Source organism: Entelurus aequoreus, linkage group LG21 (genome assembly GCF_033978785.1).
Source record: "Entelurus aequoreus isolate RoL-2023_Sb linkage group LG21, RoL_Eaeq_v1.1, whole genome shotgun sequence".
Taxonomy (NCBI): domain Eukaryota; kingdom Metazoa; phylum Chordata; class Actinopteri; order Syngnathiformes; family Syngnathidae; genus Entelurus; species Entelurus aequoreus.
Window position 1 is genome coordinate 3936837 of NC_084751.1, and position 23608 is coordinate 3960444.

Here is a 23608-nt window from a genome sequence, read left to right on the forward strand (position 1 = left end):
AAGCCTTGTGTTTTCTCCAAATACAGTTACACGGTTTGATGTACAAAAAAGCCCCTGCAGTATTTGCACTTTTCAACAAGCCGCGTCGAGCAAACACCTCGTCGAAAATCAGCGCCGCGATGATCGACGACTCTGAGCCTCGCTTTGTTTGGATGTGTTGAAACGGGCTGAGCCTCGGCGCCCCCGGGGGGGTTGAAGGCTAAGACACTGAGAGAATCACTTAAAGAGCTTTAAAGAGTCACAGGCCCCGCCTCCGCACATAGAATTCCACTTCGCCTCGTGACCCGCGACACCGTGAACTATGCTCTCGCCTCCGACTTAAGCAAACAAACCATAATTCTTCATCAATATGTTCTTCGACACGCTGAACAAGGCAGCCCGGGAAGGGGAGCGGAACGGATCTGTGTTGAGATATAGAGAAGAAAGAAAAAACTAGTTTTTTGTGGAAGTTAATAAAAAACAGGAGAATTATTCTTGAATTTGTTCATGTGAGTTTCTTTCGCCTGAATGGCTGCACACCAAAGGGTGAAAATTGCAAGACAAACAACCCTACTGTGGTACCTGTGCTATTACAAATAAACCTCCTAGTGGTCTCTTTAGTATGGGGAACATATTCACCATTAATTAGTTGCTTATTAAAGGCCTACTGAAATGATTTTTTTTTATTTAAACGGGGATAACAGATCCATTCTATGTGTCATACTTGATCATTTCGCGATATTGCCATATTTTTGCTGAAAGGATTTAGCAGAGAACAACGACGATAAAGTTTGCAACTTTTGGTCGCTGATAAAAAAAAAGCCTTGCCATACCGGAAGTAGCGTGACGTCACAGGAGGAAGGACTCCTCACATTTTCCCATTGTTTACAATGCAGCGAGAGGGATTCGGACCGAGAAAGCGACGATTACCCCATTAATTTGAGCGAGGATGAAAGATTCGTGGATGAGGAAAGTGAGAATGAAGGACTAGAGTGCAGTGCAGGACGTATCTTTTTTCGCTCTGACCGTAACTTAGGTACAAGGGTTCATTGGATTCCACACTTTCTCCTTTTTCTATTGTGGATCACGGATTTGTATTTTAAACCACCTCGGATACAATATCCTCTTGAAAATGAGAGTCGAGAACGCGAAATGGACATTCACAGTGACTTTTATCTCCACGACAATACATCGGCGAAGCTCTTTAGCTACTGAGCTAACGTGATAGCATCGGGCTCAAATGCAGATAGAAACAAAATAAATAAACCCCTGACTGGAAGGATAGACAGAAGATCAATTAAACCATGGACATGTAAATACACGGTTAATAATTTCCAGCTTGGCGAAGCTTAACAATGCTGTTGCTAACGACGCCATTGAAGCTAACTTAGCTACGGGACGGCGGCGGCGGCGGGCGTTGTAGCTTTCGACGACACCCCGGCCGCCATCAGAGTCGGCAAGAAACATATATTTCCCCAAAGTTACGTACGTGACATGCACATAGCGACATGCACGTACGGGCAAGCGATCAAATGTTTGGAAGCCAAAGCTGTACTCACGGTAGCGCGTCTGCTATCCATCTCAACGTTCTCCTGGTTGTGTTGCTGTAGTCCGCCGCTAATACACCGATCGCACCTACAACTTTCTTCTTTGCAGTCTCCATCGTTCATTAAACAAATTGCAAAATATTCACCAACACATATGTCCAGAATACTGTGGAATTTTGGGATGAAAACAGAGCGTTTTGTATTGGATTCAATGGTTCCGAATACTTCCGTACCAACCATTGAGGTCACGCGCATACGTCGACATACATAGACGTTTTCAATTGGAAGTGTGGCGGGAAATCTAAAATTGCACTTTATAAGTTAACCCGGCCGTATTGGCATGTGTTGCAATGTTAAGATTTCATCATTGATATATAAACTATCAGACTGCGTGGTCGGTAGTAGTGGGTTTCAGTAGGCCTTTAACATGCAAATTAGTAACATATTGACTCTTAACTAGCCATTAAGTACTTATTAATGCCTTATTCCGCATGGCCTTATTATACAACCTAACCTTAACCCTTACCCTAACCCTAACCAAATAACTCTAAATTAAGTCTTTGTTACTTACAATGTGTTCCCCTAGTGTCCAAATAACTCTTAATTAAGTCTTTGTTACTTACAATATGTTCCCCATAAAGTGTTACCAAAAGCCCATTCATTAGTCTGATTGACTTGTTAGCTCAATGCACTCTACACAACTGTAACCTCACCGCGTTTGAGCGGATAACCACAAAATTTGGTACACACCTTTGGAGGACTGACAAGCACACGTGTGCAAAAGTTTGGTTGAAAAACACGACCGCCATCAAACAAAACGTCTTAACAACTAATACAATACAATGTAATTCATGACATACAGTATTTCCAGTTGTTTCATTACAGCACGTTCGAAAAGGAGTAGGAAGAAGCTGAGCTTATTTAATCCTACACCTTTTCATACCATAGCAATTTTATCCTATTTCCTTGTTCTCTGTAACATAAAAGTGAACAAATACATAATAAACAAATATTATACCATAGTAAGTAAACAATTATAAAATACATAAATAATCTTTGTCTCATAAAAAATAAAATACAAAAATAAAAATAAAAAAAGGGTTCATGATATGCATCACAATTCTTGTTTTGTGTACTTTGTGAACACTGAATCATATTGGTGCTTTGTTTGATTTATTTGGTTAATCTATTCCATAATTTAATTCCACATACAGATATGCTAAAGGTTTTAAGTGTTGTACGAGCATACAAATGTTTTAAATTACATGTTCCTCTAATGTTATATTTCTTTTCTTTTGTTGAGAAGAATTGCTGTACATTCTTGGGTAGCAGGTTATAGTTTGCTTTGTAAATAATTTTAGCTGTTTGCAAATGCACCAAATTGTTGAATTTCAATATTTTTGATTCAATAAATAAAGTGTTTGTATGTTCTCTATATCCAACATTATGTATTATTCTAATTGATCTCTTTTGTAACACTGGGCCCCATTCTGCAACCGTTCTTAAGAACAAATGTTGTTCTTAGGCCAACTTACAAAGTTTTTAAGGAGATTTTTGTATTCTAGGGATGATACTCGAAACCGGTTTTCCCGGTTGTTTGATAAGAAAAGAACCGAGTCCTCGGACTCGAATCCCTTTTTGAGAACCGGTACCCGTTATCGAGACCACTATAGTAAAGGAAAAGAGTTGATTCTTTATTCGAATCCCGTCCCGACCAGAAATGCTCCGTGGGACATCACAAGAATTGACGTCACGTAGCTCAGTCATTAGGCGCAGATAGCGAAAGCAGGAAAACAATGGACGGGAAAAAGCGCTCCAAGGTGTAATAAAGTTCAAAACAAAAGATATAATCCATCGAATAACTTTACTGAGAGATTTTAGCAGGGTAAAACACATGACGAACACTTTTACGACCAACCGGAAACATAGCAACCAGGCTAGCAACGCACCTCCTTTACGGCAGCTGTCGCAAACAACCGCAGCACATACATATATATACAACATATCTCCCTTTTTTAACTTTTGTTTTTCTTTCCTTGTAAACAAAACAAAATCACACTGTAGATGTGTTGTCTGTCTAATTATAAATAATGCAGACGAGGCGTGTTGGCTGAGCACCATCCGGATTGTTCTAGGCGCAAAGTGTAAAAGCCAGCATCTGTGATGGTATGGGGGTGTATTAGTGCCCAAGACATGGGTAACTTACACATCTGTGAAGGCGCCATTAATGCTGAAAGGTCCATACAGGTTTTGGAGCAACATATGTTGCCATCCAAGCAACGTTACCATGGACGCCCCTGCTTATTTCAGCAAGACAATGCCAAGCCACGTGTTACATCAACGTGGCTTCATAGTAAAAGTGTGCGGGTACCAGACTGGCCTGCCTGTAGTCCAGACCTGTCTCCCATTGAAAATGTGTGGCGCATTATGAAGCCTAAAATACCACAACGGAGACCCCCGGACTGTTGAACAACTTAAGCTGTACATCAAGCAAGAATGGGAAATAATTCCACCTGAGAAGCTTAAAAAATGTGTCTCCTCAGTTCCCAAATGTTTACTGAGTGTTGTTAAAAGGAAAGGCCATGTAACAGAGTGGTGAACATGCCCTTTCCCAACTACTTTGGCACGTGTTGCAGCCATGAAATTCTAAGTTAATTATTATTTGCAAAAAAAAAATAAAGTTTATGAGTTTGAACATCAAATATGTTGTCTTTGTAGTGCATTCAATTGAATATGGGTTGAAAAGGATTTGCAAATCATTGTATTCCGTTTATATTTACATCTAACACAATTTCCCAACTCATATGGAAACGGGGTTTGTACATGTTAATACATGACTTATGACGCCCGACGAGATGTGAAAGTTGAGGCTTGATTTGCAGTGTCTTCCCTCCTCAGAAGCAGAGCCAGGTGCTGTGAATTCCAAAGGTGAGTCAGCCATGATTGCAATCTTTCACAGGCCGTTTTAAGGCATCCAAGCCACGGCGGGTTCCCTGTTTGTACCTCCGCCGATATTAGTCACAGCTTCCTGATGTAATGTTTCCCCCCCTGAGCCTGATTTGCCCGAGCTCTATGATCATGTTGGCACACTTGAGGAGGATATCCAAGACTTTGCAATCATCAGAGGCCACCTGATCCCTCACGGAAGCACTTAACTGACCCGCGCTTGCTGGCATCCTGAGTTTGTTTAGGCCCTAATTTGCCCCCCCCCCACACCCCCACACCGCCCGCATGTCGGTGAGCGCCGTCTAACATCCATATGCGTACAGCTGCACTTAGCCTGTCACAGTGATTGTTGCTCTGATGTGTGCTACTTTGAGTGCAGAAATGTGTCAACCACGGGGTGACCCTTCACCCGAGCCCTTGTTGCACCAGTAACGGGTGCCGGTGTTGCCGGTTAGGGAGGATGTAATGGGCCTGGCACAGCTCTGGAAGCTATTTGCCATCAGGGCGACGCTGATTGGAGCTGCATGGCCAAGGGATCGTGCAGAGGTTGCCGGCCGAGGCTGAAATTGGCGCGGGGCGCGAGGGGGGCCTCTGGTCGGGTGTCAGGCTTGATTAGGAGGACGGCGGCCGTGTTGACACGACGTACCCGTAAGAGAGTCATAGCTATATACGTGCGTGTGACGGGAAACAATCTGTACAGAATAACTGCAATTTAGTGAGGAGCATTGCTGACAAGGATTGGCTCCTAATTAAAGGAGGGGAAAACCAACACAGAATGGTCTTGTTTACCATAAATCCACATATTGGAGATCAGTGCAGCTTGATCATCCGTTGTTCCTCCCTCCAGACCAAATGTTCCTTTTTTTCAACAGGCATTTAGTGATGTTGAGCATGTCGTGAGAACTGTACAAAATACAAAAATATATTATTAGAATTAGGGCTGGGCGATATATCGAATATACTCGATATATCGCGGGTTTGTCTCTGTGCGATATAGAAAATGACTATATCGTGATATTCGACTACCGTATTTTTCGGACTATAAGTCGCAGTTTTTTTCATAGTTTGGCCGGGGGTGCGACTTATACTCAGGAGAGACTTATGTGTGAAATTATTAACACATTACCGTAAAATATCAAATAATATTATTTAGCTCATTCACGTAAGAGACTAGACGTATAAGATTTCATGGGATTTAGCGATTAGGAGTGACAGATTGTTTGGTAAACGTATAGCATGTTCTAAATGTTATAGTTATTTGAATGACTCTTACCATAATATGTTACGTTAACATACCAGGCACGTTCTCAGTTGGTTATTTATGCGTCATATAACGTACACTTATACAGCCTGTTGTTCACTATTCTTTATTTATTTTAAATTGCCTTTCAAATGTTTATTCTTGGTGTTGGGTTTTATCAAATACATTTCCCCCAAAAATGCAACTTATACTCCAGTGTGACTTATGTTTTTTTCCTTCTTTATTATGCATTTTCGGCCGGTGCGACTAATACTCCGGAGCGACTTATACTCAGAAAAATACGGTAACCTACCACATAGCGAAGGACGTACACTATTTGATTTCCTATTATGCAGTTCATTTTTATTTGACAGTTATTGAAATATCTTGTGTGACATCATGCACAAAAGTGCACTTTATTTGTTTTTAACTATTGTAGTTGCGTTCTGTACAAAAAGTGCACTTTAATTTAGTGTTGTTTTGATATGTCATCTTAGTGACATCATGCACAAAAGTGCACCAATAGCTTGTTTTAAAATGTCTCTGACAATCTTGCACTTTCTGTTTTGAAATGGCATGAATGTTTGTGCCACTGCTTAATAACTGTTTAATAAATACAGTTTTGATAAATTGACTTAATTGTGGTTTCCCTCACTGCATGAAAGTTTAAAATGAGCATATATTAATGCAGTAACAACAAGAATGTTTTAATGTAGACACATACAATCATCATTCTGCTGTGATTGTATGCTTTAAGTGCTCATTCAAGGCTAAGGCAAAATATCGAGATAAATATCGTGTATCGTGACATGGCTTGAAAATATCGAGATATTAATAAAAGGCCATATCGCCCAGCCCTAATTAGAATACAATACAACACAAGATGATTCTCATAGAGAACATAAAACATGTATTTACTACTCAAATAACTTTCGATTTAACCAAATAATATCGTACAGCACATATATATCCGCCATATTAGCCTGCTAACATGCTAGCGGGCTAACTATTAGCATGCTAACGAGCTAACGTTTTTAGCATAATAACTTCGAAACGCGTCAAATTAAAATCACAGTCAGGGTACAAAAAAAAATATTGCTTTTATGTTACCTCATTGGGGTAAATAAATCATTTTGGGTGGTTACCTTGGCAACTTGAAAGGGACTTTGTTTTCCTGTGACAGTGTAGCAGTGTGCATCAATCATTAACGTCCCACACCACAACACGCACACAGCGAACATTGGTTCCGCCATCGAATAAACCGTGTATTTACAACGTTATACAAAAACAATATATTGTGAATGGAATAATTTATACACTTCACAAAAGGTGTATATAAACACTTCAGATACATGAAATTACTTCAGAACTGTCTGTTGTCAACTACACGTTGAAAACGCCCCCCGTGGAGAGACAAAGTGACATGTACGAGTTTCAAAATGAATGTGTTTCTCCAGCTTTGGTCTACTTTGGTCTTGTGCCTTGATCATGTGTTAAAATTGATAACTAAATAAATACATACCATGAATTGATTTACGTGGACCCCGACTTAAACAAGTTGAAAAACGTATTCGGGTGTTACCACTTAGTGGTCAATTGTACGGAATATGTACTGAACTGTGCAATCTACTAATACAAGTCTCAATCAATCAATCAATCAAAGTATAAAGAGGATTAACATGGTCACGTTCGTCGCATTTGACCTGACACATGAAACATGACGAATTTGGGGCGCGCACTATTCACTTTAGCCGCCAGATGTCGGGTGAAAATTAAAATTGTCCCCAATTCAAAATTAAGTCAATAGATCAAGGCTTGATTTGTAAAGTGTCTGCCCAGCTTTTGGCCTTTGTTGGTTTCGGTGGATATGGCCGAAGGCACCTTGATATGTGTTAAAAACTAAATAAACACAAACACTGCACAACTAAAAACATCCGACGAGACTTGAAATCGGCCCTGATTCAATTCAAAGTTGATTAATTATGAGTCTTGGGTTTAAGTTGTGTCTGCTCAACATTGGCCTGTGTTAGTCGTGGTGTGCATGACCGTGTGCACCTTGATTTGTGTCAAAAACTGAAAACTAAATAAACACATTTACATGTATACAAAGCCCAAAACCAGTGAAGTAGGCACGTTGTGTAAATGGTAAATAATGATTTGCAAATCCTTATCAACTTATATTCAATTGAATAGACTGCAAAGACAAGATATGTAACGTTCGAACTGGAAAACTGACAGTGGTTTTCTTAAGTGTTCCTGAGCCCATGTGGTGATATCCTTTACACACTGATGTCGCTTTTTGATGCAGTACCGCCTAAGGGATCGAAAGTCACGGGCATTCAATGTTGGTTTTCGGCCTTGCAGTGATTTCTCCAGATTCTCTGAACCTTTTGATGATATTACGGACCGTAGATGGTGAAATCCCTAAATTCCTTGCAATAGCTGGTTGAGAAATGTTGTTCTCAAACGGTTCGACAATTTGCTCACGCATTTGTTCACAAAGTGGAGACCCTCGCCCCATCCTGGTTTGTGAATGACTGAGCATTTCATGGAAGCTGCTTTTATACCCAATCATGGCACCCACCTGTTCCCAATTAGCCTGTTCACCTGTGGGATGTTCCAAATGAGTGTCTGATGAGCATTCAGTCTTTTTTGCCACTTGTGCCAGCTATTTTGAAACATGTTGCAGACATCAAATTCCAAATGAGCTAATATTTGCAAAAAATAACAACGTTTTCCAGTTCGAACGTTGAGTACCTTGTCTTTGCAGTCTATTCAATTGAACATAGGTTGAAAAGGATTCGCAAATCATTGTATCCTGTTTTTATTTACGATTTACACAACGTGCCAACGTCACTGGTTTTGGGTTTTGTGCTTGAAATCCGACTTGAAATCAGCCTGCAATTCCAAATAAGTCAATTGAGTCCAAGTCTCAGGCTTCGTTTGTGTCGACTCAGCGTTGGTCTACTTTGGTCTTGGTTATGGCCTTATGAATGGCCTTATGAATCTTGGTCATGGGACAACCCCCCTGCCCAGAAAGAAACAAAAGGCACATTTATACATACAACTACTGTACTCTACTCTCAGCTGTACTCGGCTGCACCCTGCAAAGGCGCCTTAGCATGCCCCCCCCCCTAACAGGAAATGGCTGTTGCGTAGCGTCGCCTGGGTTCCTCAAAAAGCACCTTTTTGTCAGCAAATCTGAAAAAAAGCTTTTTACGACGAAAACGCGACGGCGCTGCCAAATGGAATATCCCTCTTGACGTGTGAGGGGAGTGCGCTTCAACGGTTAGCGCATGAAATTCCCACTTGATGTCACACTTGTCGCGATTTCATGACACATTAAAGCCATTTCAGCGTCGGCGTTTCCTCCCCCACCCTTCTTCCTCCCTTCTTGTCGGCGCAGGCCTATCATACGCGGAGCACCTTCTGCCACAATTGAGTATTTGGTGGGACCCAAATAAAGTTTTCTTAATCTTGTCTAGTTTGGTAACGTCAGGGTCAAAAATCCCAATGATTACGTGATAAAATGTTTGTAATGCTGATAAACACACAAGGTCTCATGAACTCCAGAACCCCAACTTTAAGTTTTTTTGGCCTTTTTGGGGGTTCTACTTAGCCATCAGAGCCTTGGATAATTTTGTTAGCATACAGTTTTTTTTTAATTTCCTCACCATTACCAGAAAAGTATATAATGCAGCCGACACAAAATGATTCGCCGTAACATTGTTACTATTAAATCATTTAATACAATGCATTCATTATAATAAATACTTAAAAAATGAATAAACATTTTTAGGTTTTCAATTCAATAAAAAAATAATGCTTTCGCTCAGTATAATAATGATAATAATAATATAAAATATTAATACAATTTTATTTATCAATCAATCAATCAATCAAAGTTTAATTATATAGCCCTTAATCACAAATGTCTCAAAGGGCTGCACAAGCCACAAAGGCTATAGAGCATTTTTCAAAGACAAAGATGTTTTAAGGGTAAAAACTAATACAAGTGAATAGTAAAACAGTTAAAAAAAAATGCATCTAAATGTCATCTGTATTGTATCATTTTATTGTTTTAATGACATTTATTGTCTTTATTGTTTTTATTCACCATTTTTTTTCGGTCCTATTATGCTATCTAACCAAATTAGTAACTTTGCTTTGTCGCACTAGACCAGGGGTCCCCAAACTTTTTGACTCGTGGGCCGCATTGGGTTAAAAAAATTGGGCCGGGGGCCGGGCTGTATATACATATATATATATATACTGTATATATTTATATATATATATATATATATATATATATATATATATATATATATATATATATATATATATATATATATATATATATATATATATACATATATATACAGTATATACATATATATATATATATATATATATATATATATATATATACATTGTCTTTTTAATCCGTTTTGACATTTAACATTGTCACGTTATCGATGGGAAAATTCATTTTTAGACAATATGATTTGCCTGAGCGGCTAGGAGACACCGAGAGTAACAAGCGGTAGAAAATGGATTAGAAAGGAAAGATTTTTTTTTTTTAAAAACTAAATAAAAAAACCCAACTTTTTTTTAAACTTGGGGCTTCCCTTGGGCCGGATTTTGGATGCTGGGGGGCCGGATCCGGCCCGCGGGCCATAGTTTGGGGACCCCTGCACTATACAGTAACGTGCAATGACTCTTAGGCAGTGATTCTCAAACTGTGGGACGTGGACCACTAGTGGTACGCCAAAGAATCAGGGTCTTATTTTCCTATATTCAAACTGTGTATAATGTTGCAGTGGCCAAAAAAAATTATAATAAACGTGTTAAATAAAACCTTCACCTTGTTTTTGATCAATACTTAGGCCTACTGCACTATTCTGTTTTAATGTGGGTCATTATGGTGGTACTTGTAGTGCAAAGTTTTTTCTAAGGTGGTTTTGGGGAAAACGTGCAACCTTTTAATACAATTTGAGTAATAGGCTATTGAGACTGATTTGGTGGGTTTAAAGATTCCTTTTTTAATTTATAAATCAAATTGTAAATGGGTATCTAGTGGGTAGATTTTGAAATGTATTGTATTGTACTGTATTTTGTATATTATATGATGATGTACATTTTAACTGTGGGTCCCTGTCCATAAGCTGTGGGCTTCCAGGGATAACCTTTTTGCAGAACGGACTCTGATATTAACAAAAGAAACAATAATGTAATACACGATTATGTCTGTCTGTAAATAAATAAGTAAATAAATAAACGTTTCCGAACCACTGCTCAAAGTTATTCTATGTGTTGCTATTATACACTATTGTATAGTATGTACTATCGTCTGGCTGGACATACACTATATTGCCAAAAGTATTTGGCCACCTGCCTTGACTCACATATGAACATGAAGTGCCATCCCCCTCCTAACCCATAGGGTTCAACATGATGTCGGTCCACCTTTTGCAGCTATTACAGCTTCAACTCTTCTGGGAAGGTTGTCCACAAGGTTGCGGAGTGTGTTTATAGGAATTTTCCAGCATTATTCCAAAAGCGCATTGGTGAGGCCACACACTGATGTTGGTCAAGAAGAAGGCCTGGCTCTCAGTCTCTGTTCTAATTCATCCCAAAGGTGTTTAATCAGGTTCAGGTCAGGACTCTGTGCAGGCCAGTCAAGTTCATCCACATCAGACTCTGTCATCCATGTCTTTATGGACCTCATGTTGGAAAAGGAAACGGCCCGCTCCAAACTGTTCCCACATGTTTGGGAGCATGGAATTGTACAAAATGTTTTGGTATCCTGGAGCATTCACTGGAACTAAGGGGCCAAGCCCAACTCCTGAAAAACAACCCTGCCCCATAATTCCTCTGATAATTTGGATGGGTGGCCAAAAACCTTTGGCAATATAGCGTAACTCAAGACCATGGCAAAATACCTGATAACTCTATTTAAGTTGTATTTATTTATTTATATTTTACATTTTTAAACTGATTCATATCTCTAACACGTTTGAGGGAAAACACAATTTTCTTTCAACATCCACGGCCATTGGATCCTGAATCTGGAGCAACAATAAATCACCAGAATATTAACAAAAAATAAAGTAATTTTTAAAAATTTCCCTCAACGTTTGGAATAACTGTGGTCTTAAAACCTGGATAACATTTGTGGTCTGTCTTTGTCAGAAAAAGTATAGAAAACAAAAGCCAAACAGATCCAAACGTCAACGGGACGCAAAGTGCTTCACGTCTGGATATCAAAGAGCTTTTATGACAAAAAAGAGTAACCCAGCCGCCAAGTACAATATCACTCCTGACACACTGGCGGAGTGCGCGTCCAGCCGTTAACCCATCAGAGAAGCCTGCCTGATTACACTCGTTGGCGATTACTGAGAATTGGGGGGTGGGGTGCGTTTTGGGGGGCACATTACCGCCATTTCTGCACAGACGCCAATCAAATATGGATGTCTTTTCTCTGAGACGGGCTCACGGCTTCCTCTGGAAAGAATTTCGGAGGTGAAAAGTTATTTTTTTGAGGGGGAACTGAAAGATGAGAGTCGACAGAGAGAGAGAGACAAAGATGACCCATTAGGGAGGGGGGGGGGGGGGGGGGGAAGCGGTTCCTAAAACCCAAAGTTTGACCCTGAAAAACTTGCCATTTTTCACACAGCTCGATACGCTCTGCAAAGCATGAAGTGTAACTTTAGGGATTTGGTACGCGGCTTTATGGGACTGACAAGCACATGTCTGTAAAAGTTGAACAGGATTTGTTGAAAAACAAAGTTGTTTATATCTTGTGTTGATCTCTTAAAATAGATCAAAAGGGGGACTGTTGGGATATAATTAAGATAATGAAGCTTAGAATAGGCCGTGCAACTAATCATATCCTCTAAGTTCCAGTTGGAACTGGGTCCGAGTTCAAGCACACGCACACTCACTCTTATCGTCCACATTCTTGCCACTGTTGAGGTGGCTTCTTTGCCGAGGTCTGAAGGACAACACCAGATGAGGAGATGCTGCGCCGTTATTGATTGAAGTAACGTCATTAAAACAGTTAGCTCCATCTTTTGACACTTCTTCCACGCACGTTGAAAACGTCTATGTATGATGACGTATATGCGCGTGACGTCAATGGTTGAAACGGAAGTATTCGGACACCATTTAATCCAATACAAAAAGCTCTGTTTTCATCGCAAAATTCCACAGTATTCTGGACATCTGTGTTGGTGAATCTTTTGCAATTTGTTTAATGAACAATGAAGACTGCAAAGAAGAAAGCTGTAGGTGGGATCGGTGTATTAGCGGCTGGCTGCAGCAACACAACCAGGAGGACTTTGACTTGGATAGCAGACGCGCTATCCGACGCTAGCCGCCGACCGCATCGATGATCGGGTGAAGTCCTTCGTCGCTCCGTCGATCGCTGGAATGCAGGTGAGCACGGGTGTTGATGAACAGATCAGGGCTGGCTGGCGTAGGTGGATAGCTAATGTTTTTAGCATAGCTCTGTGAGGTCCCGTAGCTAAGTTAACTTCAATGGCGTTGTTAGCAACAGCATTGTTAAGCTTCGCCAGGCTGGAAAGCATTAACCGTGTAGTTACAGGTCTATGGTTTAATAGTATTGTTGATTTTCTGTCTATCCTTCCAGTCAGGGGTTTATTTCTTTTGTGTCTATCTGCAGTTAAGCCCGATGCTATCACGTTAGCTCCGTAGCTAAAGTGTTTCGCCGATGTATTGTCGTGGAGATAAAAGTCACTGTGAATGTCCATTTCGCCTTCTCGACTCTCATTTTCAAGAGGATATAGTATCCGAGGTTATTTAAAATACAAATCCGTGATCCACAATAGAAAAAGGAGAAAGTGTGGAATCCAATAAGCCCTTGTACCTAAGTTACGGTCAGAGCGAAAAAAGATACGTCCTGCACTGCACTCTAGTCCCTCACTCTCACGTTCCTCATCCACAAATCTGTCATCCTCGCTCAAATTAATGGGGTAATCGTCGCTTTCTCGGTCCGAATCGCTCTCGCTACTGGTGTAAACAATGGGGAAATGGGAAGAGCCCTTCAACCTGCGACGTCACGCTACTTCCGGTACAGGCAAGGCTTTTTTTATCAGCGACCAAAAGTTGCGAACTTTATCGTCGATGTTCTCTACTAAATCCTTTCAGCAAAAATATGGCAATATCGCGAAATGATCAAGTATGACACATAGAATGGATCTGCTATCCCCGTTTAAATAAAAAAAATTCATTTCAGTAGGCCTTTAATGCGCCCTATGGTCCAGAAAATACGGTATTTAAAACTGGTATAACGATTCTCTACCCCGAAAAAATACATTGCATCACAATATCGATATTTTGTACCCTATTTCAAGAGAACATTTCAAATGAACATTGACTATATTAGGAATAATCCCTTACAGAGTACCAATTGTCACCATCATTAAGCCCTAGTTAACTCTGCGGGTCTACTTAACTGTACTAATGACCTTTGGGGCGTATTTTTTTCCACACTTTACCAGCTTCATGGCATTCAGGAGTTGAGGTTCCAAAAAAGGAAACAAAACAATAGAGCACAATATGGATATTTTGTTCCACCACTATACTACAAACTGCATGTCATACATTTTGGCCGCAGAGAACTTCCGATCACATGCTGATTCGTCACCGCCACGCTAACACAGGAAATCATACATTTTGCACGGACAGCTGGCAAGTAAGGCGATAATTAATTGTTTGCACACAATCAGTTACGTCTAGGTCATTTTATCCGACACTTAGACTCGGACAATGCCGCACTTTGAATCCGACGAAAAAATCTTGTCTAGAATGCCTAAGCCGTGATCGTGTCAACTCTTTGAGGAAGGTGAGCAGTGAGCAAAGCGTCTCCTCACACCCTGTGACAGATAAATGCCAAAAAAAAACAACCCCTGGTGTCAAAATATCTTGGGAGCCATCATAAGCAATTTTTTCTGGCTCGGAGTCAGGCGGTCAAATTGTTTGTGACCAGCTGTCAAACTAAGGCGGAACCATGTAAATAAACCATTGAAAAACATTCTATAAATTCCCCCTCCAAGTATATTTGAGCCCATATTGTAAATAAATCTGTGTTATATGTATGTCATGGAGCTGGATCAGTGACAAAACCCAAAACCAGTGAAGTTGGCACGTTGTGTAAATCGTAAATAAAAACATAATACAATGATTAGCAAATCCTTTTCAACTTATATTCAATCAAATAGACTGCGAAGACAAGATATCTAATGTTGGAACTGAGAAACTTTTTTTTTTGCAAATAATAATTAACTTAGAATTTAATGGCAGCAACACATTGCAAAATAGTTGACACAGGGGCATTTTTACCACTGTGTTACATGGCCTTTCCTTGTAACAACACTCAGTTAACATTTGGGAACTGAGGAGACCAATTTTTTGAAGCTTTTCAGGTGGAATTCGTTCCCATTCTTGCTGTTCACCAGTCCCGGGGTCTCCGTTGTGGTATTTTAGGCTTCATAATGCGCCACACATTTTCAATGGGAGACAGGTCTGGACTACGGGCAGGCCAGTCTAGTACCCGCACTCTTTTACTACAAAGCCACGCTGTTGTAACACGTGGCTTGGCATTGTCTTGCTGAAATAAGCAGGGGCGTCCATGATAACGTTGCTTGGATGGCAACATATGTTGCTCCGAAACCTGTCTGTACCTTTCAGCATTAATGGTGCCTTCACAGATGTGTAAGTTACCCATGTCTTGGGCACTGATACACCCCCGTACCATCACAGATGCTGGCTTTTCAACTTTGCGCCTAAGTGATTGGAAATATGGGGGGACATCGGCTCAGGAGGTAGAGCAGGTTCGAATCCAGTAACTGCTTTTGTCATTGTACACAGCAAAAGTAGCTTACTACCAGCACTGTGTGACTGAATAATAGGTTCTCAAAGTAACACGCTACAGTGCCGTATTTTACGGACGGTAAATCGCTACGTTTTTTCCAACGCTTTGAACCCTGCAGTTTGTAAAAAAGTGCGGCTAAATTACGGATGTGTTTTTGCTAACAGCAAATTGTTTTGTTACTAACAAATAGTTTTCATATTACGCCCACAGAGACACTGCAAAGGTGTGTTATTGTTTGTGCTACGGCGCCATCTTTTGGATGAGTTCGTTCACTGCAGTTTGACAATGTACTTCCTGTTTTGTGCAGGAAGTGTATTCGTCTATAGTGTTTCTGCTTTTTCATCACACCAAGTAACATTTGTAAGTTTTACAATATAACTAAAACAATTGATACTTACTGAACCATTCCGTGTGTGATGTCTGTTAATTATGGTACAGCGTGTATTCATGTAAAAAAATAAAAAATTAACAAATAATGTTAAGTCGTATCTTAAATTAAGGGTCTTGATGAGGGATTTTCAGATTTGCAGTAAATTTTTCAATATGCTTTTCTTTTTTTAGAGATGTCCGATAATATATTTTTTGCCGATATACGATATTCCGATTTTGTCCAACTCTTAATTACCGATTCCGATATCAACCGATACCGATATATACAGTCGTGGGATTAACACATTATTATGCCTACCGTATTTCCTTGAAAAGCCGCAGGGGCGCTAATTAATCTAAAACCTCCTGTCACTCCGGCGCTTACCAGAAGCCTGCGGGATGGCCAAGCATGCGCTAATTATTTTAAAACCTCTTCTCACTCCGGCGCTTACCTTTTAATGAAAAGCACATTTAATAAAAAAAAACATGTTTATTGTCTTACCTTTAGGTATAAATGAGTCCATGCCAGCTCCTTTTGAATAAAAGCATTGATATAGAAGTCTTCCTTATCTTTCTTCAGTTTTAAAAGTCTCTCTGTCTCGATGGAGATCTTCCTTTTAAGTATTACCTCCTGCTTCGATTGAAAGTCCAGTTTAGAAAACTGTTTTATTCTAGATATGTAATCCTCCATGGTAAAAGTCCAAGCAAACAATGGCTGCGCACTCTTGCTGCCGGTTGTCTTCTTCTGCAGCACTCTTCTGCAGTACCAGCAGTCGCAAGAAGGATCACTAGCGCCCTCTACCACCAGGAGGCGGGAGTCATTTAATGACTCATATTTGACCCGGCGGAAGTGCCAAGCATGCGCTAATTATTTTGCGAAACCAGTTTGACCCGGCTGTAATTCGAGGCATGCGAATACCATATTCCCGGCGCCAATTCAAGGAAATACGGTAATTTTGTTGTGATGCCCCGCTGGATGCATTAAACAATGTAACAAGGTTTTCCAAAATAAATCAACTCAAGTTATGGAAAAAAATGCCAACATGGCACTGCCATATTTATTATTGAAGTCACAAAGTGCATAATTTTTTTTAACATGCCTCAAAACAGCGGCTTGGAATTTGGGACATGCTCTCCCTGAGAGAGCATGAGGAGGTTGAGGCGGGCGGGGTTGGGGGTGGGGGGGTAGCGGGGGGTGTATATTGTAGCGTCTCGGAAGAGTTAGTGCTGCAAGGGGTTCTGGGTATTTGTTCTGTTGTGTTTATGTTGTGTTACGGTGCGGATGTTCTCCCGAAATGTGTTTGTCATTCTTGTTTGGTGTGGGTTCACAGTGTGGCGCATATTAGTAACAGTGTTAAAGTTGTTTATACGTCAACCCTCAGTGTGACCTGTATGGCTGTTGACCAAGTATGCATTGCATTCACTTGTGTGTGTGAAAAGCCGTAGATATTATGTGATTGGGCCGGCATGCAAAGGCAGTGCCTTTAAGGTTTATTGGCGCTCTGTACTTCTCCCTATGTCCGTGTACTCAGCGGCGTTTTAAAAAGTCATACATTTTACTTTTTCAAACCGATACCGATAATTTCCGATATTACATTTTAAAGCATTTATCAATATCTCTACTTTTTTTCATTTCATCATTCTCATCAGCCTCTGTTTAACACCAACGCCAACCCACTGCCATTGAAGTTTTGTCTTTTACAGGATCATCTGACCTTTGGTAAATCTCCACGCTCATTATCTCCGGACTTAAAATCTTCTCTGCCTTTTTTTCCGGACAAACTGTAAGGGGACCTTAATGTGGACGACTCCATTCCAAATCAATTCCATTTGTCAACACAAGTGAGACCGCACCACTGCGTGGCAATGCGGAGTATGTGAAGGATTCCACGGACCGGCACGGTAATTGGTATGTTTATGATATCAGCCTTATTACGCTACGGTGCATCCAAACATGGCCGCTTTCATATTACCATTAGCATGTCGGCGCTCCCCGTCGGCCCAATGCGTCTGCTATTTTGAGACGCTAAACGCTGAGCCCTCAAATCCAGCAGGGTCTGCGGATGGCGCCACTAGTAGCCAGCCAGTCTCACCGCCACCCCCTCCCTCTGCCTACAACCTCCCCAGCCAGTAGCACTCAGAGCCAAGGTCCAGGAATTAGCCCCAGCACCCGTCCAGACAACAGATCAATGGTCCCGCTCCTGTATTGATAGGGCCACTTGGGCTCCAGAAGTGGCTGCTAATCCCTGCAGTTTATCAGGCACCGGGCGGCCGGCTGCCTGGATCTGTTGTCTGCTACTACACACTTACACTCGTGGACATACACGACCACTCTGCGCACACTTTCTTGTAAACACCAGGAGTTCTTTTCACTTTAGCACTCACCATCCCCACCTCTCTCATCGTGCTGTCCTTTTCCCTTCAACGTAAGCCTCCGGGTGTGAGGGCTGCAACTATAGGGTTGTTTTCTTCACCTACCCTGTGTCTACTTGTTATTTTTTCCCAATAAAGGGTCTTGAATAAGAGAGGCTGTCCTATATTCGGGGTCTGGAGATCAGATTTCGTTCTTATCAGTACTGTAAAGTTCAAATTTGAATGACAATAAAAAGGAAGTCTAAGTCTAAGACATTTACACCAACAAGTACCATGAATTGATTAACATGGACTTAAACAAGTTGAAAAACTTATTCGGGTGTCACCATTTAGCGGTCAATTGTACGGAATATGTACTGTACTGTGTAAACTGTACTGTTACATATAATGTATTCTCTTCCTTTGCAATCTACTTATAAAAGTTTCAATCAATCAAAAAAAAAAGGGTGTTTTCATTCATATCATAATCAGAAGTACTTTATTATTATCAATCCCATTCAAGATCATACAAACATTACAGGGAGACAAAAAAAAGGTGAGAAACAAGTAAACTATGTGTGTGCTATGTCATAGCCATAGCACACATAAACATGTTACATAGAATCAACAAGACTTGCAACAGAGGGAAAGGAGTGGGAGCTGCGGAGGCAGGCATACTTGCCAACCCTCCCGATATATATATATATATATATATATATATATATATATATATATATATATATATATATATATATATATATATGTATGTATGTATGTATGTATATATATATATATATATATATATATATATATATATATATATATATATATATATATATATGTATGTATGTATGTATGTATGTATGTATGTATATATATATATATATATATATATATATATATATATATATATATATATATATATATATATACATAAAATAAAGACTATTATATATATAAATAAAATAAATACTATTATAATGTATTTAATAAAATAAATATATATATATATATATATATATATATATATATATATATAGCTAGAATTCACTGAAAGTCAAGTATTTATTTTATTTATACATACATATATATATATATATATATATATATATATATATATATATATATATATATATATATATATATATATATATATATATATATATATATATATATATATATATATATATATATATATAAGAAATACTTGAATTTCAGTGAATTCTACCTATAAATATACTCCTCCCCCTTAATCCCACCCCCCGGCCCCGCCCACTTCAACACCTGGCTGTCTTATATTTGGGTTCCAGTGAGTCAAACATGTAAACAGGGGATGCCAAAATATGCCCCCTAAAACTTCACTGATGATAAAAACATGATTTTTTAAGATTTTTTTTCCCCTCAGGGCTCATTCTATACTCAGGGGATGTCTATTATACCAAGTCTACAAATTAACACATGCAAACCAAATTAATTTTCACAAAATGAAAATATTGAAAACATGATTTAAAGAAGATGCGTTTTGTATTTTTTCCCCCAAAAAATGGGCCTTGTAATATGAGGAGTCTTGACAATTACAAACACAAACATATAAGTGACGGCAATATATATATATATATATATATATATATATATATATATATATATATATATATATATATATATATATATATATATATATATACATATATATAAATAATAATTTTGTTTTTTTAAATAAGTAGGGACATCCTATATTTTGGCGTCTAGAGAGATATGCATGCAACCCAATCAGTTTTTTTTCTTAAAAAAAGGGCCTTGACAATGGGTTCATCCTATTTTCAGAGGTTGTCTTATATTCCAAGTCTACAAATTTACAAAAGCAAACCAACACGTGGTACAAAATTAGTTTTTGCAAAAAAAAAAAAGTCACTGATATTGAATACAATTTCAAAGGATTAATTGTGTCTTTTTACTAAAAATGTGTCTTGACGGGATCGTCTTTTATTCGGGTACGAGAGATGTATACATTTTAACCAACTGTTGATGCCAAAAGATGCCTCCTAAAACTTCACTGTTGATGAAAACATGATTATTGTATTTATTTTATTTTTTCTCAGTGGTCATTTTTTTTCCACAAAAAGTGGGGTCGTCTTATATTCAGGGCCATATAATATGTGGGGTCTTGATATTTACGAACACAAACATATTGGTGACACCAAAAGCTGCTTCCCAACGGTTCACTGATACTGAACGAATTATTTAAAACATATTAATTTAGTTTTTACTATATTTGGGCATCTGGAGAGATATACATGCAACCTAACAGTTTTTTTTCTTCAAAAAACAGGCCTTGAAAATGAGGAGTCATCCTATTTTCAGGGGTTGTCTTATATTCCAAGTTTACAAATTCACACTCGCAAACCAGCACATGGCACAAAATTAATTTTTGCAAAAAGAACAATTTCAAAAGATTGTGTCTTTTTACTAAAAATGTGTCTTGACGGGATCGTCTTTTATTCAGGTTCTGGAGATTTATACATTCAAACCAACAATTGATGCCAAAAGATGCCTCCTAAAACTTCACTGTTGATGAAAACATGATTATCATATGTATTTATTTTTTTCTCAGTGGTCATCCTATATGCAGAGGACGTCTTATATACCAGTCTACAAATTAACACATGCAAACCAGCATGTTGCACAAAATGTGTTTTTGCAACAACAACAAAAATCACTGATATTGAATACAATTTCAAAAGATTGTGTCTTTTTACTAAAAAAGTGTCTTGACGGGATCGTCTTTTATTCGGGTACTGGAGATTTATACTTTTAAACGAACAATTGACGCCAAAAGATGCCTCCTAAAACTTCTCCGTTGATGAAAACATGATTATTATTATTTTTTTATTTTTTTCTCAGTGTTCATCCTATATGCAGAGGACGTCTTATATACCAGTCTACAAATTAACACATGCAAACCAGCATATGGCACAACATGTGTTTTTGCAACAAAACAAAAAAAAGACTGATATTGAATACAATTTCAAAAGATTGTGTCTTTTTACTAAAAATGTGTCTTGACGGGATCGTCTTTTATTCGGGTTCTGCAGATTTATACATTTAAACCAACAATTGATGCAAGAAAAAAAACTTCACTGTTGATGAAAACATGATCTTATTATTTTTTTTTTTTCCTCAATGGTCATCCTATATGCCGAGGACGTCTTATATACCAGTCTACAAATTTACACATGCAAACCAGCAGGTGGCACCAAATTACTTTTCACAAAACCAAAATATTGAAAACATGATTTAAAAAAGATGCATTTTGTATTTTTTTTCCACAAAAAGTGGGGTCGTCTTATATTCAGGGCCATATAATAAGTGGGGTCTTGATATTTACAAACGCAAAACGACAGTTGACGCCATAAGCCACTTCCCAGTGGTTCACTGATATTAAAAATGTTTAAAAAAAATATTTACTTGGGATATTTGTGACTCGAAACAGAGGTGTTGTCTTACATATAGGGGTTGTCTTATATTGGAGGTCTATAAATTTATGCAGAGTGCACCAAATGACTTGTTTCCAAATGCTTCATTCAAGTAAGATTAATTTAGTTTTATTCCAAAAAAAAACATGTCTTGACACTACATGGGTTGTCATATATTCAACGTCTCAAGATGTATAAATGCAAAACACCAATAACTTCACTGATATTGAAACATCTTTTTTTTAAAAAAAACTGTACTTTTTCCCTGAAACGTGGCGTCAGTCGCCGGGTGTGAGGGCTGCAGCTATAGAGTTGTTTGAGTTCACCTCGGCCGGGTGGCTGTAACTGTATCCAGTGTCCTGCATGCTAAAAGTGGGGGCGTGCTGGCTGGTAGACAGAAAGTCTGACCGGAGTGTGGCCCATTGATTCTAATGGGCATTTTTTAGGGGGCCTAATGATGGGAATCTGTTCACGCCTCACTTGTCACGCCTTATTAAGGCAAAGCAACAATGAGTCCATTCACACTGGCTCCAGTTACCTCATTCAACCCTCTGTTGTTTACAGGCATTTTAAACATGCACATGTCAAGAGGCCTGATACGCTTCTGCCACTTCCTGCTCAAGAATTAAAACATGTCATATTTCCCATAATATAATGATCTCTTCTCAAAATATGCACCTCTTTTGTCAATTGAATGCATGCAAAGCTAAAGAGAAGCTGGGCCTCCTCATACATTTCTCTCTGTATCAGTCATTGGCCATACCTCAGATGTTCCTCAAACAGTGCTTGGTATCACCGATACCAAGCAAACCCAAGCAAACCCAAGTTTGGTATCGCCAACACCAAGGAAAGCTGAGTTTGTTATCAATGATACCAAGTAAAACCAAGCATTGTGTCGTTGATACCAAGTAAAACTAGAGCTTGGTACTGCCGATACAAAGTAAAACTAAGGTTGTTATCACCAAAATCAAGTAAAACCAAGCACGGCATTGATGGTACAAAGTGAAACCCATTTTGGTGTTGCAAGTATCAAGAAAAAAGATGTTGGTATAGCTGATACCAAGTACAGTAAAACCAAGCATGGTATCGCAGATACCAAGAAAACCCAAGTAAACCCAAGTTTGGTATCGCCAACACCAAGGAAAACTGAGTTTGTTATCAATGATACCAAGTAAAACCAATCATTGTATCGCTGATACCAAGTAAAACCAGACCTTGGTACTGCCGATACAAAGTAAAACTAAAATCATGTAAAACCAAGTATGGTACAAAGTAAAACCAATCTTGGTGTTGCAGGTATAAAGAAAAAATTAGATCTTGGTATAGCTGATACCAAGTACAGTAAAACCAAGCATGGTATCACTGGTACCAAGCAAACCCAAGTTTGGTATCGCCAACACCAAGGAAAACGGAGTTTGTTATCAATGATACCAAGTAAAACCAAGCATTGTATCGTTGATACCAAGTAAAACCAGAGCTTGGTACTGCCGATACAAAGTAAAACTATGGTTGTTATCACCAAAATCAAGTTAAACCAAGCACGGCATTGATGGTACAAAGTGAAACCCATTTTGGTGTTGCAAGTATCAAGAAAAAAGATGTTGGTATAGCTGATACCAAGTACAGTAAAACCAAGCATGGTATCACAGATACCAAGCAAACCCAAGTAAACCCAAGTTTGGTATCGCCAACACCAAGGAAAACTGAGTTTGTTATCAATGATACCAAGTAAAACCAAGCATTGTATCGTTGATACCAAGTAAAACCAGACCTTGGTACTGCCGATGCAAAGTAAAACTAAAATCAA